This window comes from Microtus oregoni, unplaced genomic scaffold (assembly GCF_018167655.1).
Source record: "Microtus oregoni isolate MIOR12 unplaced genomic scaffold, Mior012 000096F_ref0000112, whole genome shotgun sequence".
Lineage (NCBI taxonomy): Eukaryota > Metazoa > Chordata > Mammalia > Rodentia > Cricetidae > Microtus > Microtus oregoni.
The window spans coordinates 2,427,724-2,446,134 of NW_024544709.1; the positions used below are offsets into that span (position 1 = coordinate 2,427,724).

Genomic DNA, 18,411 nt, shown 5'->3' on the forward strand with positions numbered 1-18,411 from the left:
TTACTTTCAGTGCCATTGGTGACACAACATGGGCTTCTTTACATGAAGTCAAAGATATTGCTTCAAGAAAAGGAAATGTAGATAATGATATAATACATTCAATACATGTCTATGGCTAGTCAGAACTTAGTTCCAGGAGACTTTAAACTTTTCTCTTAACTTTAACTCCTAGACATGATAAAAATAGCAGTAAGTCCTCCACTTCAGCTCTATTGACTTTACATTCACAGTGCCAACTCTTCCTTTGCGTTATGTTTCTTTCTTCATTTTTTTTTTTACTGACTTGTGTTTTTTTGAAATAAAAATCTCCTAATTCCCAAGCTTTCCCCTTTGTATCTATTTATAGTGTCTCTTGCCTGCACTGGGAGATTAATGAGAGCTTTGTAAAATGAACGTCTCATGTGTAGTGATAGTTTTAGAAACACTGATTGAAGTAAATAGTTGAAAAGCTTACAACTTTTAGGACTTTCATAAGACAAAATGATTTCGTTTAAAAATCTGCAGAATAAGGCAGTAAGATGGCTCAGAAGGTAAATGTGCTTGTTGCCAAGTCTGATAAACTAACTGGGATCCCTGGAATATGTATGATGGAAAAGACAAACAAAACATACAAACTCAAACACACACACACACACGAGTTAGGGGGCATAATAAATAAATGCAATAAAAAGAAAATGCTATAATAGAAATCCAACATCTATTATCTGTATTGGAAAGAAACTTATATTCAGAAAGTACTTCTGGCATATAGCATTCATGCTCCCAGAATATGATTCAACTTATCTTTAAAATGGAAGAACTATGTGTCCTTATTAGTAGGAACGCATTTTATGAGGCGTTTCGTACTAGGTGCACTGTCGTCTTGGTTGATTAGCTGACTTATTGTGCTTATTTGTTGCTGATTCTTGGTTTCATTTTCTGAACATAAAATAATTCATTGCTTTCTCCTTTTTTTAATGAGCATGAAATTCTTATAACTCTCCACTGTATGGAACAGATACCTGAACCTTTTTGTTTTCAAGTGCTATAAACTATCATGGTTTTTCAGGCATGTAGAGTTTTAATAATTGCTTCTGAGATGTTGCTAAGAACTTTCTCACAGCTCAATAATATCACAAGCTCCTATACATTCCTTCCTTTCATTGACTTAATTATCTCCATATTGAGACAATAGAAAAGACACAGTCTTATTTAATAGCAAGACATCTTAGCAATACATCAACAGTAACTGTAGATTTCATTGCTGGAAGACCTACAGCGCATCTTTTGATGTGTTCACACCCTCTCTTGAGACTTGGCTCCTAGCCTCCTCATGGCAAGTGCTCAAAATCTTTATGTCTATTTACACAGCAGCAATTCTCCTCGAGTAAAAATTCATTTTAATTCTAAGCATTTAAGTACAAGCCAAACTGAAATTCCTTGGTAATTTACCATCCTATGGCATCATAGCCTGGCATAAATTACTGTGCAAATAAGGACCGAAGTTTAATTGCCAGTTTTATCTTCAGACACTTGAATTTATATAGTACACATGTCTTCAGACTGAACTACTTATTCTAGCATTAGATCATCTGTTATCTTTGATATCTGATATCTTTGAGAGATACTGGTAAAAGTAGATAATGAGATATCAGAAGTAGTGACGATAGGGATACAAGTTCAAGCAAGGGATTATAGAACAATACCAGAAATTATAAAGACAATATGGGGGAAAAATTCCCACTAGAGCTCTCCAAAAGAAACAAACTGCTGATACCTTGACTTTAATTTTTGGTTGCCAGAATTATGGAGTAATGCATTTCATTCATCACGAGGCTCTTGATGTATTGCACTTTACTATGACAGCCTTTGCATATAATATAATCAACTAATTTTGATCATAAGAAGGGTAACATTTTTAAAAATACAAAAATTAAAACAAATGGAATTGGGTAGAGATAAGAATTTTGAAGTGCATGATAGAGAAAGCCAGACTGAGTTGAACAGACCCTTGGGAGAAATATGCACATGACAGACATTCCTGGAAAGGACTTGTGAAGAAGGTAGAATTGTCACAGAGAAATTTTCTGCAACTTTTTATGGTACATACTTTTGTTTCATGAAAAAAGTTTTTATTAAAATATGAAGGGTGAAGTTATTTCTAATGAGGTCCCAGGCAGAAATGAGGATCACACTATTGGAGAATGGAAGAAATATAGTCCAGGAATATAAGTAGCACAGAAAGGTATTTACTGTGTTGGGTCAAGAAATAGAATTTCAGGTAATATACTCAGATATTTAGCTCAAGCCATTTTTCTAAAATATACGAACATTTTAGTCTGCTTTCTCCTAGCTCCTTATAAAAGTATGGCGAAAAAGAAAAAATGTGGACAAAACTAGAAATTTATAAAATTTGATGATTTGGGAAATTTCAGTTGACTGATATTTTCATAGCCATAGATGCTGATGATAGTCAAAAGGTTGCTGAATGGATTAGAGGGGTAATTGTAGCAGAAGTCAGGGTTAGTGATAGTGTCATCCAGGAAGCATCTATGAAGCACTGCTGTAAACAATGGTATAGTCACCGTGGAAGTTCAGAGTTTACAACGGGAGAAAGCAATATGCTCAAGGACCAAGTTTTTGAGAGGTTTGCGCTATCAAGAATATGTACTGCCAATCTGAACTGAAAGGGACAGAGAAGCAATGCAGCGCAGATATAGTGAACATAATGGCAGGTCTGTGAGAATATCATGTAAGAGAGAGGAAGTGTATATGACACAGACCTATGAAGGCAGCTATTTCTAGGAATCCAGTGCTTTTTGTTTCAGTGGTCTGTCCACCAAACACTAGTTCCTGTTCAAATCACAGCGTGGTCTTTGAAAGAAAGAGAAAACGCCATGATGAGACACACAGGGAAAATAGCAGAGTTGATATTTACAAGTATGAATTCATTGATTCAGTTGTAAAGTCTGTAAGGACTAGAAGCTGGTGGAGTGATCTTCCTCAGTGACTAAAGCACCTGGTGAATCTCTGCTGCTCCAGGAGGGCCCCCTGGGATGGCCGAAGGGCATGGAGGAGAACAGAAGTTAATGAACAGGATCAGAGCAAAAGCCAAAATGTTGAATGAGAAGATGTGGAACAAATTGTTTTGTGAAAGTCTTAAAGCTATCCCGTGGTGGGGGAAATGAAGTATCCATAATGAATATCATACTACCTCATTGTGGTTGCCTATAGTTTTGATAGGCAAACAGACATATCTGGATTCCTGCTTCATTTGTTTTTACATTAGAGAAAATAAACTCTCTCTCTTTATCTCTCTCTCTCTCTGTCTCTCTGTCTGTCTCTCTGTCTGTCTCTCTCTCTCTTTCTCTCTGTGAATTTAAATGGAAGCCAGGAACTTTCATAGAAGCAATTAAAAACATTTTCAGCTTTGATTCGCTCCTTTCCAATATTTTAGTTTTAAATCAGACCCTTGAGTACATTATAAAAATAGTAAACCAATTTCCTAACTGAAAATATCATTTGAAGGCTAAATATCCTCAAATTATATTTAAGATAAATCAGGATTAGCTTCTTCTTGTAAGTTTTTTAAAAATTATGAAGATATTTTGATTTGATGGCATTAAATGTTTTTTTTAAGATAGGCAAAGTATTTTTATACCAATATAAAACTTAGTGTTAGAAAAAGTATATTCGGTGCTGATATTTTTCTTTGTATTTGCATATGAAGGGAAACTAGATCTTTGAAACATTTGGAAACTTCTGAATTAATAATGCTACTCCCAAGGAAACCATGTAATCATTTCAGGTTTGGATTGATCTGAAATAACTCCACAACTTTGGACTCTGGAATTGAAGGACTGTGACCTAAGGAGATTATAATATATATATATATATATATATATATATATATATATATATATATACATGTATATATAATATAATATAAGATATCCTTGCATTATGGAAAGTGTAGTTTGAACCAAAACTATGAGAAGCAAGACAAATAAAACAAAATAAAAAATCCCAAAACAATTAAAAAAAACCTCTCTGATTTAAAAGGCCAAGTAAACAAGACTCAGTCAGTTCTTAGACTAGCAATGATGGAGAGTACGGAGTCTTTTGTCTCCACTCATTTTATCTTCTACATGTTCTCTTCCTGTAACTACAACAATCTTGAGTAGATCAAGAGGCAGGAGAAAACACTCAATGCTTTTATTATTCTCAACCATCAGCCAAGAGACAAAATAAGTTTTATTTCAAGATCTATCCTTAAAAATGAAAGTCTCTTCAGTAATACAAGTTTCAAAATATTGTGTTGGAAATCACTAAGAAAATTAGTGTATCTTGCTTTAGACATTATAAAACTCGGCGTGAGTGTTTAATGGGCACAGAGACAGGTTCCTCCATGGGTTCAGCCCCTGAACTGATGCTAAACAGGGATGCCATTTCACTTGTGAGGAAGGCAGGCAGCGAATAGAGAGAATCCCTCCTGGCTATTTTGTAAGCCTAATACAATTCTCTCTGTTTTCTTGACATTTGCTTTTGACACCCCAACCAGTTTCCTGTCTTGTTTAGGATCCCCGTGGAGTCAATCTAAGGCAGAGGAAGGGAAAAAGGAATTCAGTTGTTAGGCGCTGGCCAATAAAGATGAGCTACATTTCTACTTTCAATTGTTAGGCCTATAAACCTGGAGCGGGTCTGGGTAGGTCCTTATTGGAGACACAGAACTTGTCTACAAGAGAGGAATTTTCAAGAGGCCTTGGGAATAGTTTCTTTCAGTGAAAGAATCAAGGGGGAGGGAGGGAGGGGGGGGAGAGAGAGAGTGGAAGAGAGAGAGAGAGAGAGAGAGAGAGAGAGAGAGAGAGAGAGAACCCTTTGGAAATAATGCTAAAGCTCAAACATCCTCCTGCATATTTAGATTCTCAAGTCTGCAGGTAAACAAGGCAGCAGGAACTTTTCCACACTGTGAGGAGAGAGGCACCTGGAGCGTATAGCCACTTGTTACAGCACTTGACATTAATTAAACCCATTTTAAATAAAGAAGGAGTTAGGATATTTTTCTATTGCATGCAATATTTACATTAATTATGCCAAATGCTGATTTTTTAAAAAAACTAAGTCATCTGTTCTTTTAATATAACTCGTATAACTCGTTCCTTTTGAAGATTAACAGGATATATTCACAGACGATCCTAGCAACAGCTTGTCTTTGTGCATGGAAAATTAAAATACCCTGCTGGAGAGGCCTTCCTTTCCACATCACATACTGTGCCTGTTTCCTTTTCCCCTGAGGAATCATTAGTGAGGGAACTGCCTTGGCAGCACTGGGGAGAAGAGTGATCTGCTCAGTTCTCACAGCTTGTCGCCTAGAATGTTTTTCTTGGGGATAAAACTCTGACCAAAGGCTGGCTCCTGCTTCCTATTGGTCTCCTGGATCTGTTGATTTCCACAGCTAGCAGTGATGAGCCTAGTGTATGAGACGATAACGAACATCCTTCTCCGAACTCACGCTTGCTTACGCTCTTTCCCACCCAGGCACAGTTATCTTTTTCAGGTCTCACACTGCCTTGTTCCCTCTCCCTAGGGATCCTTTGCACAGGGATCTAGAAGACTTTCCTGTACTCTTCTGTCTTCCCACAGTTCTTCGGGCCTTTAATTAACATATTTGTGGATGCTGTTGTTTGAACAACTCTTCCTCCTATTAGAATATGAATTTTTGAGGAACGTATGCCTATTTTCGTCCCCTGGTATATCTCAGAGTCTCTTGTTGATCTCTGAGAGTCTGGCATAGGAAGATAAATAAACATATGTTTGGAATAAATGGATTGATACTTAATAAGTACATGAATGAATGAACTATTTTCTCTACTTTTCACTATTATTTGTCTCTTTAACTGGCCTGCTGACACTGGGTAGCCAGCCTAGCATGTTAGAACTGTCAGAGCCGTGGCTTTGGGCTTGGCAACTCCCAAATAAAGATAACACCTTATCTATATTTTATTATTCATCCCCATAGCTGAAGTCAACAATGAAAACAGAAAGGATTTTGACCCATGAGCAGAACACAGCAGTGTGGAACATAGCTGGGTGGGTTTAGAATTGAAGGACAACAGTCTAACAAGTAGCACAGGAGGCTGGACAGATACGAAAGACTCATCTTAAAACCAGCTCCCAAGAATAGTGCAGGTCTGGGTAAAACACAGACCACATAGTAACATTTATTTAGATGATAATTCAGTGGAACATGAACTAGTATATTAGCTGTATGAAAAAGAATCCCCTATTTGATGATTATTTGGAAAGCAGTTTGTTATTCTTTGGGCAACCATAATTATTAAATTACTTCATGTAGAAATAGCCTGGAAAAGAAAAGCTTCCAGTATTGAAAAGAAAGTAAGTTTTTCATTCAATTCAAAGAAAGGAGTGTTGGCAGATTATTTCAGAATAAGAACAAGTTTTAAACTGGAGGATAACAATCTAAAACTTAATGTTAAAACTGTGTCAGCATTAAATAGCACAATTCATTATTTTATTGGTTATCTATCATAGTACTAAATACTCTATTGACTATCGACAGATAAGAAGAGAAAATCAACTTCTTTTGCTATGTTGCTCAACTATTCCAAGACCTCTTGGATAACCTATTCTTATTGAAGAAATAAGGTTTGCATATTCAAATTATACTTAAAGCTATAATAGCATAAACAGTGTTTAGTACAGACATAAAAAATGTCAGCATCTAGGCAGACAGACTAGAAGAGAAAACCAAGAAACCAAGCTACATAGTGAAAGCCATTATGGACAAAGGTGCCAAAATCATACACTGGAAAAAAAAGAGACAGGTTCTTTAAAAAATGGTGCCAGGAAAACTGAATAACCACACATAGAACATTGAAACTAGACCCTACCTCTTATTTTGCAGGAATATCAATTTAAAACTGATCAAAGACATTAATGTAAGACCTGAACCATTGCAACTATTGTAAGAAAATATTTTTTAAAAAATCAAGATGTAGGCGAAAACAATGAATGCTTGAATGTAACACAGGTAGCTCAGGAAATCATCTCAAGATTGTGACAAATGGATTCGTTAAATTAAAAAGTTTCTACAGAGCAAAGAAAACAATTACTAAGTGAAGAGATGGTCTAGGTAATAGGAGAAAATCTTGTCACCTATTTATCTCACAGGATTAATAGCCAGAATGTAGAAACAACTGGAAAAGCTATCATTAAAAGAATAATCCAATCAAGTAATAGGCTGCTGTAGGATATTATTTTAATATATGTCATATTTGTCTATGCTGTGAAACATTTGTTAAATGATGCAAAGTGTTGCAATCTTTTATGTTGCTTTTGTTTGAAGCTGTGTTACTTTGTCTATCTAAAATACCTGATTGGTCCAATAAAGAGCTGAACTGTCAATAGCAAGGCAGGAGGAAGGATAGGTGGCACTGGCAGGCAGAGAAAGCAAACAGGAGGGAAAATCTAGGAGGAGAGATCAGGGAGTGAGAAAAGAAGGGGACTGTCATACAGCCACACAGCCAGACACTGAGTAAGGAGGGAAGAAAAGATATACAGCAATACAGAAAAGTAAAAGCCCAGAGGCAATAGGTAGATGGGATAATTTAAATTAAAAAAAGTTAGCTAAAAACAAGTCTGGTCATTGATAAGAAAGAATAAGACTGTGTGATTTATTTGTGAGTGAGGTGGTGCTTCCCCATACGCAAAAAATAAAAAAAAATGAAACAAATAAATTGCAAAATCATTCTGAAAAATCAATGTATAAATGGTCCATAAGTACATATAAAAATAATGCAGATCAAAGAACTTGGTACTCAGTTTCATCTCTGTTAGGAGTAGGATCATAAAGAAAATAACAGATGCTAGCACCTGGAGGAACAGGAATCATTAATTCCTGCTGGGAACCTGCACTGGTGCAGCTACCATGGAAATCAGTATGGAGATTCCTAAAAATCTGAAAGTCAGGGGCTGGAGAGATGGCTCAGTGGTAAGGCACTTGTAGCTTTTACAGAGGACTTAGGTTTGGTTCCCAACACCCACAGTGCAGCTTACACCCATCTGTAACCCCACTTTTAGGTGATTTGATAAATGAATTGCACAAAGATGGAAGATTAGAAAGCATAAAAAAAGAAAAAAAAATTAAGAAAAATGGAAAGACTAGGAAAGCTGACAGGGAACTATAATAAAAGATTAAATTATATTTAATACCGACCAATTATAGCATGGACTAGGGTGGTTTGAAAGCAAAAGTCAGAATGAATATTTGTTTCATGGATAAGATGGCCATGCTACAGAGTCACTGGATATAGAGAGAGAGAGCTAGAGATGGCTTAACCTATTGGTTACTCATTACACTTTATTGGTTACCATAAGCACTTAAGGAAAATTCAGCTTTGGTGGTCTGGTGTAGGAGGTCCTTCTATATTTGTGTTGCTTTCATTAATTATTAAACTGCCTTGGCCTAGTTGATAGGGCAGAACTCAGGTAGGCAGGGAAGACAGAACTGAATTCTGGGAAGAAGGGCAGAGTGGCAGATGCCATGTTTCTCCTGCCCAAGATGGACGCTGGTTAGATTGATGCCAGTAAGCCACAACCTTGTGGTGAACACAGATTAATAGAAATGGGTTAGATCAAGATGTGAGAGTTAGCCAATAAGAAGCTAGAGATAATGGGCCAGGAAGTAATTTAATAAATATACAATTTCTGTGTAGTTATTTCAGGGGGTTAGGCTAGCCGGGAGGCTGGGACGAAAAGCAGGCCCGCTCTCTCCATCAACAGTGCTCTGTGCCCTGACATCTACTTTCCTTGACTTGATCGTTTGGTGTTAGTGTCATGATATGGTGTAGAAATTACTAACAATGTTCAAATATATCTAAATATCTTACACGAATTTTAGCAAGGAAACATAAATGGTAGATCCAAAAGGGTCATTAAAAGTAATAAAACTAGAATAGGTCTTCTGAAGCACAGTCACAATTCAATTGTCACATTATTTTCTTTTCATCCATCTCTAAAAAAGATTCTTAAATAGTTTTGGAATTTCTCAAGTAGAGTTTACATGTGCCCTGTGAAAAAGTCCTTGTGGTTGGGTCATAGCATCAGACACCCACATATTTTCTCTTCTCCTATGATCTTTTCTTGGAGTTCAAAATGATCATTGCCTTGGGAATGCTCTTTTCAAAGCTCCCATCTAAAGGAAAATGCTGCTGATGCTGATGCTCATGAAAGGTCCATTGCCTTTGCCTGTGATGGCTGCATAGGTTCATCTGATGCCTATACACAGAGTACTTCTCCTTGTAGCTGTAGATGCCACTGGATAGTCCTAGATGGCCCCTGCTGGTATTTTGTGATACAATCCTTCTTCTGAAACTCAAAAATGAGCTCAAGGAAACGAGGGTGGGAATATTTTGAAGAGTTTCTTAGTAGTACTGAAAATCCTTATCCCACTCACTCTTGATCTTTGGCAAGGAATATTCCTGGCCTTTTTAAATTGTTGCCTTGTGATCAAGGGACTATGACAGCAATTATGAATGAGGAGGAACAGGATCTGAAGCCATTTGTGGTTTTACCCTCAGTGCTCTTGTTGACCAGCTGCCAGTGTTAAGGTGTGGATTAAAAGTTTCCAGACAAGAGAGATAGCTCAACAGGAAAATCGGCTGCTGTGCTGAGGGTCTAAGTTTGACTGCCCATAACCCACATAAAACCAACTGTATCAATTGTAATTCTGTAATTCTGTGGTCCATATGGTAGCAAGAAGGGGGTCAAAAGTAGCTGACTCCCTAGAAGTTGAAGGGCAAGCTTACTGGGGTGTTTGGTGGGAAACGGTAGACAATCTTTCAGACAAAGTGGAAGGCAAAGACTGACATCTGAGTTTATCATAGTACCATGTAATACAAGTATCTTCATATAAGCACATATGTATGATGTACATACAAAATAGACAAAGATATTTTTTTTTGCTTGTTTGTTGGTTTTTATTTACTTAATTCTGTTGAACTAATGCCATTCTAGTATAATGAATACAAACTGTTTGGAATTTTTTTAATTTAATTTATTTATTTATTAAAGATTTCTGCCTCCTCCCCACCACCATTTCCTTCCCATTTCCTTCCCCCTTCCCCGATCAAGCCCCCCTCCCTCATCAGTTCGAAGAGCAATCAGGGTTCCCTGACCTGTGGGAAGTCCAAGGACCACCCACCTCCATCCAGAGATATTTTTAAAGGATTTTCAAGATGCCAGTTACTTATTTATAAAATAGGCATAGAAATAGCTGTGAATATTACATGAAAGACTTAATAAGAATTGGTTAAAACAAGGTGTTTCCTAAACTATTCTTAGTTTTTCTTTTTCTTTCTTTTTTTTGTTTTTGTTTTGTTTGTTTCTTTGATTTTGTTTTTTTAAGACAGTGTTTATCTGTGTAGCCCTGACTCTCCTGGAACTTACTCTGTAGACCAGGCTGGCCTTGAGGTCACAGATATCCACCTGTCTCTGCCTCCCAAGTGCTGGGATTAAAGGCTTGTGCTCATAAAGATTTAACTAACGACTAAAATAACACATAGGCAGAGGACAGTTTTTCTGAAATTATCAATTATTGCTTCAATTTTATGGTAGAGATTGCATATTTTCTACAAATACTTAGATTTAGGGCTGGGCTAACCAAGAGCAAATTGGAACGTTTCTGTCATGTCATTCTATACATCTCTGTTGAATATCTGTATATTTTGCTTTATATTTGTACAGAGTCTTTGAATGAGGACTTTGACACAGGCACCGTGTGCCTTACATGACGTAGCTTTCAATAAATCCCACATTAGCTCTTCTGCATCCCGATTTTGCTTTTCCAAGAATCTTGGGCGGGGCTATCTGTGTGGAGGTTAGCTAAGGGAAGACTCCATGAATGCAGTTGTGAGAAGGTTGTAACCTTTGCTGGAGTAGAATGTTCAGTGACGTGGCTTTTTAGGGTCGCCCAAAATGCTTGTAAGTAACCAGTGACTGATGCCACTGTAAGACAACTGAATATGTTCATTGGCACAGAGCTAGACCAGTGTTCCTCATCTGTCTCACCACAGTGGTAATGATGTAGGTTGTACCCACCAAAAAGGAAGGCAGAACTGGTTGTAGAACTGGATAGAAAAAAAAAGCTTCACTGTACTGAGGGCATAAATCACAGATGTGGAATAGGTATTGATAATGCATCAATTTATTTCCTAATAAATGAAAGTGCTTGGAGGTAATGGAGTGATTTTTGTCTTGAGAGCATTTCATAAACAAGGACTAATTTATCATTATTTCCAAGCCGATTAATTTTCACCACCTTGGGTAGGAATTGTAATTATGCCAAGACTGGCAGATGGGGAAAACGAAACTGGGGAAAGGATCAAAAGAGAATTGTAAATTTGATAGTCTTGAATTAAGTGGATGTTTATTATTCAATTTAAATAACATAAAACAACACAGTAGAGGATTAGGTTTTCATTACAAATACTTTTGCATCGTTGATGTTCTCATACCCATCTACTTCCTCCTCATCTCATTCATTTATTTGATTCATCCTCTTTGCAAATAGTTTGAGAATTGTGGTAGATATTGAAAATACAAACATAGGTATGATATATTAATATTTCTTTCTTTCTTTTTTTTTTTTTTTGGTTTTTCGAGACAGGGTTTCTCTGTAGCTTTGGTGCCTGTCCTGGAACTAGCTCTAGTAGACCAGGCTGACCTCGAACTCCCAGAGATCCGCCTGCCTCTGCCTCCCGAGTGCTGGGATTAAAGGCGTGCGCCACCACTGCCCGGCAAATTAATATTTCTTAAGAAGCTTGTTTGCTTCCAATTTCCAGGAGGATCTATATATGTTTTTCTTTGGGTTCATCTTGTTATTTGGCTTCTCTAGGATTGCGAACTATAGGCTTAATGTCTTTTGTTTATGGGAAGAGTCCACTAATGAGTGAGTACATACCATATTCATCTTTTTGGGTCTGAGTTATCTCACTCAGGATAGTGTTTTCTATTTCCATCCATTTGCATGCAAAATTCAAAATGTCATTTTTTTTTAACCACTGAGTAGTACTCTAATGTGTATATATTTCATTATCTTTATCCATTCTTCTATTGAGGGTCATCTAGGTTGTTTCCAGGATCTGGCAATTACAAATAATGCTGCTATGAACATAGTTAAACAAATGCTTTTGTAGTATGATAGGGCATCTCTTGGGTATATTCCCAAGAGTGGTATTGATGGATCCTGAGGCAAATTTATTCCCATTTCCTGAGAAACCGCCACACAGATTTCCAAAGACGTGTTCCTGTTCTAATGGGAGCTCACCAAATCCAGCTGGATCGGAACTGAATGAGCATGCGATCAAACCGGACTCTCTGAATGTGGCTGAAAATGGGGGCTGACTGAGAAGCCATTGATAAGGCACTGGGACTTGTTTCTACAGCATATACTTGCTTTTTGGGACCGTAGTCTATTTGGATGCAAAACTTCCTAGGCCTGGACGTAGGGGGGAAGGCCTTGGACTTTCCACAGGGCAGGGTTCCTTGTTCTTTCAATTTTTTTTCCATTTTTTTTTTTTATTGAGAAAAGGAGAAAAAAAAAAACAAGTTTCCACCTCCTCCCAGCCTCCCATTTCCCTCCCCCTCCTCCCACCCTTCTCCCCCTCCTCCCACCCTTCTCCCCCTCCCCCCCTCCTCTCCCCCTCCCTTTCCAGTCCAAAGAGCAGTCAGGGTTCCCTGCCCTGTGGTAAGTCCTAGGTCCTCCCCGCTCCGGCCATTCCTAGGAAGGTGAACATCCAAACAGGCTAGGCTCCCACAAAGCCAGCACTTTACGTAGGATCAAATCCCCGTGCCATTGTCCTTGGCTTCTCATCATCCCTCATTGTTCGCCATGCTCAGAGAGTCCAGTTTTATCCCATGCTTTTTCAGTCACAGTCCAGCTGGCATTGGTGAGCTCCCAATAGATCAGCTCCACTGTCTCAGTGGGTGGGTGCATCCCTCGTGGTCCCGACTTCTTTGCTCATGTTCTCCCTCCTTCTGCTCCTCATTGGGACCTTGGGAGCTCAGTCCAGTGCTCCAGTGTGGGTCTCTGTCTCTATCTCCATCCATCACCAGATGAAAGTTCTATGATGATATGCAAGATATTCGTCAGTATTGCTATAGGATAGGGTCATTTCAGGTTCCCTATCCTCAGCTGCCCAAGGAAATAACTGGGGACCTCGGCTTGGGCATCTGGGAGCCACTCTAGGTTCAAGTCTCTTGCCAACTCTAAGGTGGCTCCCTTAACTAAGAATTGTGCTTCCGTGCTCCCCTATCTAACCTTCCTTTATCCCAATCCTCCTTTTTCCCCAAGTTCCCCCCATTCTCCCCTCTCCCTTTTCTCTCCCCATCTCCCCTTACCCCTATCCCACCCCAGCCCCAAGATCTCAATTTTCTCCCCGGCAATTTTGTCTACTTCCCATAGCCAAGAGGACAACTACATGTTTTTCCTTTGGTTCACCTTCTTACTTAGCTTCTTTGGGATCACCAATAGTAGACTCCGTGACCCTTGTTTATGGCTAGAAACCAATTATGAGTGAGTACATCCCATATTCATCTTTTTGGGTCTGGGTTACCAGACTCAGGATAGTGTTTTCTATTTCCATCCATTTGCATGCAAAATTTGAGAAGTCATTGTTTTTTACCGCAGCGTAGTGCTCTAATGTGTAGATATTCCACACTTTCTTCATCCATTCTTCCATTGAAGGGCATCTAGGTTGTTTCCAGGTTCTGGCTATTACAAATAATACTGCTATGAACATAGTTGAACAAATGTTCTTGTCATATGATAGGGCATCTCTTGGGTATATTCCCAGGAGTGGTATTGCTGGGTCCAGTGGTAGGTTGATCCCGAATTTCCTGAGAAACTGAAACAGCGATTTCCAAAGTGGTTGCACAAGATTGCATTCCCACCAGCAATGGATGAGGTTACCCCTTCCTCCACAGCCTCTCCAGCAAAGGCTATCATTGGAGTTTTTTATTTTAGCCATTCTGACAGGTGTAAGATGATATCTCAAAGTTGTTTTGATTTGCATTTCCCTGATCGCTAAGGAGGTTGAGCATGACCTTAAGTGTCTTTTGGCCATTTGAACTTCTTCTGTTGAGAATTCTCTGTTCAGTTCAGAGCCCCATTTTTTAATTGTGTTAATTAGCATTTTAAAGTCTAGTTTCTTGAGTTCTCTATATATTTTGGAGATCAGACCTTTGTCTGTTGCGGGGTTGGTGAAGATCTTCTCCCAGTCAGTAGGTTGCCTTTTTGTCTTGGTGACAGTGTCTTTTGCTTTACAGAAGCTTCTCAGTTTTAGTAGGTCCCATTTATTCAATGTTGCCCTTAAAGTCTGTGCTGTTGGGGTTACACATAGGAAGCGATCTCCTGTGCCCATCTCCTGTAGGGTACTTCCCACTTTCTCTTCTATCAGGTTCAATGTGTTGTGACTAATAGTGAGGTCTTTAATCCATTTGGACTTGAGTTTTGTGCATGGTGATAGATATGGGTCTATTTTCATTCTTCTACAGGTTGACATCCAGTTGTGCCAGCACCATTTGTTGAAGATGCTTTCTTTCTTCCATTGTATACTTTATCTCATTTATCAAAAATGAGGTGTTCATAGGTTTGTGGGTTAAAATCCGGGTCTTCTACATGATTCCATTGGTCGACTTCTCTGTTTCTATGCCAGTACCACACTGTTTTCATCACTGTAGCTCTGTAATAGAGTTTGAAGTCAGGGATGGTAATGCCTCCAGAAAATCCTTTATTGTATAGGATTGTTTTGGCTATCCTGGGTTTTTTGTTTTTCCATATAAAGTTGATTATTGTCCTCTCAAGATCTGTGAAGAATTTTGATGGGACCTTGATGGGGATTGCATTGAATCTATACATTGCCTTTGGTAGAATTGCCATTTTTACTATGTTGATCCTCCCAATCCAAGAGCAAGGGAGGTCGTTCCATATTCTGCTATACTCCTCAGTTTCTTTCTTCAATGCCTTAAAGTTCTTGTCAAATAGATCTTTCACTTCCTTGGTTAGAGTTACCCCAAGATATTTTATGCTATTTGTGGCTATTGTGAAAGGTGAAGCTTCTCTGATTTCCCTCTCTGCTTCCATATCCTTTGTGTATAAGAGGGTGACTGATTTTTTGGAATTGATCTTGTATCCTGCCACATTACTAAAGCTGTTTATCAGCTGTAAAAGTTCTTTGGTGGAGTTTTGGGGGTCGCTTATGTACACTCTCATATCATCTGCAAATAACGAAAGTTTCACTTCTTCCTTTCCAATTCGAATCCCCTTGATCCCCTTATGTTGTCTTATTGCTATTGCTAGAACTTCAAGCACTATATTGAAGAGGTATGGTGAGAGTGGACAGCCTTGTCGTGTTCCTGAGTTTAGTGGGATGGCTTTAAGTTTCTCTCCATTTAATTTGATGTTAGCTGTCGGCTTGCTGTTTATAGCTTTTATTATATTTAGGTATGACCCTTGTATCCCTAATCTCTCCAATATTTTATCATAAAGGGTTGTTGAATTTTGTCAAATGCATTTTCAGCATCTAATGAAATGATCATATGTTTTTTTTCTTTCAGTTTATTTATATGATGGATTACATTGATAGAGTTTCGTATGTTGAACCAGCCCTGAATCCCTGGGATGAAGCCTACTTGATCATAATGGATAATTTTTCTAATGTGTTCTTGGATACGGTTTGCCAGTATTTTGTTGAGGATTTTTGTGTTGATATTCATGAGTGAGATCGGCATGTAATTCTCTTTCTTGGTTGAGTCTTTGTGCGGTTTTGGTATCAGAGTGACTGTAGCTTCATAAAAGGAATTTGGCAATGCCTCTTCTGTTTCTATATTGTGAAATACATAAAGGAGTATAGGTATTAGTTCTTCTTGGAAGTTCTGGAAGAATTCCGCATTGAAGCCATCTGGTCCTGGGCTCTTTTTGGTAGGGAGGTTTTTGATAACCTCTTCTAATTCTTCGCGACTAACAGGTCTATTTAGGTTGTTCACCTGGTCCTGGTTTAACTTTGGTATATGGTATTTATCTAAAAAAGTGTTCATTTCCTTTACATTTTCCAGTTTTGTGGCATATAGGCCTTTATAGTAAGATCTAATGATTCTCTGAATTTCCTCTGTGTCTGTGGTTATGTCCCCCTTTTCATTTCTGATCTTATTAATTTGCAAATTCTCTCTCTGCCGTTAGATTAGTTTGGATAGGGGTTTATCAATCTTGTTGATTTTCTCCAGGAACCAGCTTTTTGTTTCATTGATTCTTTGGATTGTTTTCTGTGTTTCTATTTTGTTGATTTCAGCCCTCAGTTTGATTATTTCCAGTCTTCTACTCCTCCTAGGTGAGTCTGCTTCTTTTTTTTTTCTAGAGCTTTCAGGTGGGCTGTTAAGTCTCCAATGTGAGCTTTCTCTGCTTTCTTTAAGTGGGCACTTAGTGCTATGAACTTTCCTCTTAGGACTGCTTTCATAGTGTCCCATAAGTTTAAGTATGTTGTTTCTTTATTTTCATTGAATTCCAGGAAGACTTTAATTTCTTTCTTAATTTCTTCCTTAATCCAGGTATGGTTCAGTAGTTGACTGTTCAGTTTCCATGAATTTGTAGGCTTTCTGGGGGTAGGATTGTTGTTGAATTCTAACTTTAATCCATGGTGATCTGATAAGACACAGGTGGTTACTAATATTTTTTTGTAACTGTGGATGTTTGCTTTGTTACCGACTATGTGTTCGATTTTTGAGAAGGTTCCATGAGCAGCAGAGAAGAAGGTATATTCTTTCCTATTTGGGTGGAATGTTCTATAGATGTCTGTTAAGTCCATTTGATCCATTACCTCCATTAATTCTCTTATTTCTCTGTTAGGTTTCTGTCTGATTGACCTGTCCATTGGTGAGAGAGGAGTGTTGAAGTCTCCTACTATTAGTGTGTGTGGTTTGATGGCTGCCTTGAGTTTTAGCAATGTTTCTTTTATGTACGTGGGTGCTTTTATATTAGGGGCATAGATGTTCAGGATTGAGACTTCATCCTGGTGAACTGTTCCTGTTATGAGTATAAAATGCCCCTCTCCATCTCTTCTGATTGATTTAAGTTTGAAGTCTACTTTGTTAGAGATTAGTGTGGCCACACCTGCTTGTTTTTTGGCCCATTTGCTTGATAAGCCTTTTCCCAGCCCTTTACTCTTAGTAGGTGCCTGTCTTTGTGGCTGAGGTGTGTTTCTTGTAAACAGCAGAATGTTGGATCCTGTTTTCTTATCCAATCTCTTAGCCTGTGCCTTTTAATAGGTGAGTTGAGTCCATTGACATTAAGCGATATTAATGACCAGTGGTTGTTATCTCTGGTCATTTTTTTAGTCATAGAGTTTGTGTGTTTCCCTTCTTTGATATGTGTTGTTGAAGGGTCTCTAGATGTCTGACTTATTGTGGTCATTGTTGGACTCCTTGGTTAGTGATTTTCCTTCTATTACTTTCTGTAAGGCTGGATTTGTGGCTGCGTATTGTTTAAATTTGTTTTTATTCTGGAAAATTTTATTTTCTCCATTTATAGTGAATGAAAGCTTGACTGGGTATAGTAATCTGGGCTTGCATCCATGGTCTCTCAGTTTCTGCAGTACATCTATCCAGGACCTTCTGGATTTCATGATTTCCATGCAGAAGTCAGGTGTAAGTCTGATAGGTTAACCTTTATAAGTAATTTGGCCTTTTTCCTTTGCAGCTCTTAATATTCTTTCCTTATTCTGTATGCTTTGTGTTTTGATAATTATATGGCGAGGGGATGTTCTTTTTTGATCCAGCCTATTTGGTGTTATGTATGCTTCTTGAACCTTCATAGGTATATCTTTCTTTAGGTTGGGAAAGTTTTCTTCTATAATTTTATTAAATATATTTTCTGGACCATTGAGCTGCACTTCTTCTCCTTCTTCTACTCCTATTATTCTTAGGTTTGGTCTTTTTATTGTGTCCCATATTTCCTGAATATTTTTTTTTTTTAAATATGGAACGCTTCACGAATTTGCGTGTCATCCTTGCGCAGGGGCCATGCTAATCTTCTCTGTATCGTTCCAATTTTAGTATATGTGCTGCTGAAGCGAGAACTCCTGAATATTTTGTGATGAGAGTTTGTTGGACTTGCTGTTTTCTTTGATCAGTGTGTTTATTTTCTCTATGGTATCTTCAGAATCTGAGATTCTTTCTTCTAACTCTTGTATTCTGTTGGTTATGCTTGTTTCTGTAGACTCTGTTTGTTTACTTAAATTTTCCATGTACAGCCGGCCCTCTATTTGTGTTTTCTTCTTTGCCTCCATTTCAGTTTTCAAGTCTTGAACTGTTTCCATTATCTGTTTGATTGTTTTTCCTTGGTTTTCTAGGGTATCATTC

General features: G+C 38.1%; 1 non-coding gene across 1 annotated transcript; it reads right to left on the reverse strand.

The window, feature by feature from the left end:
• Positions 1 to 18,022: 18,022 nt before the first annotated feature.
• LOC121442830 lies at positions 18,023 to 18,129 on the reverse strand. The gene has a single exon (XR_005973597.1). It is a non-coding gene; the product is annotated as a U6 spliceosomal RNA (small nuclear RNA).
• Positions 18,130 to 18,411: the final 282 nt, after the last annotated feature.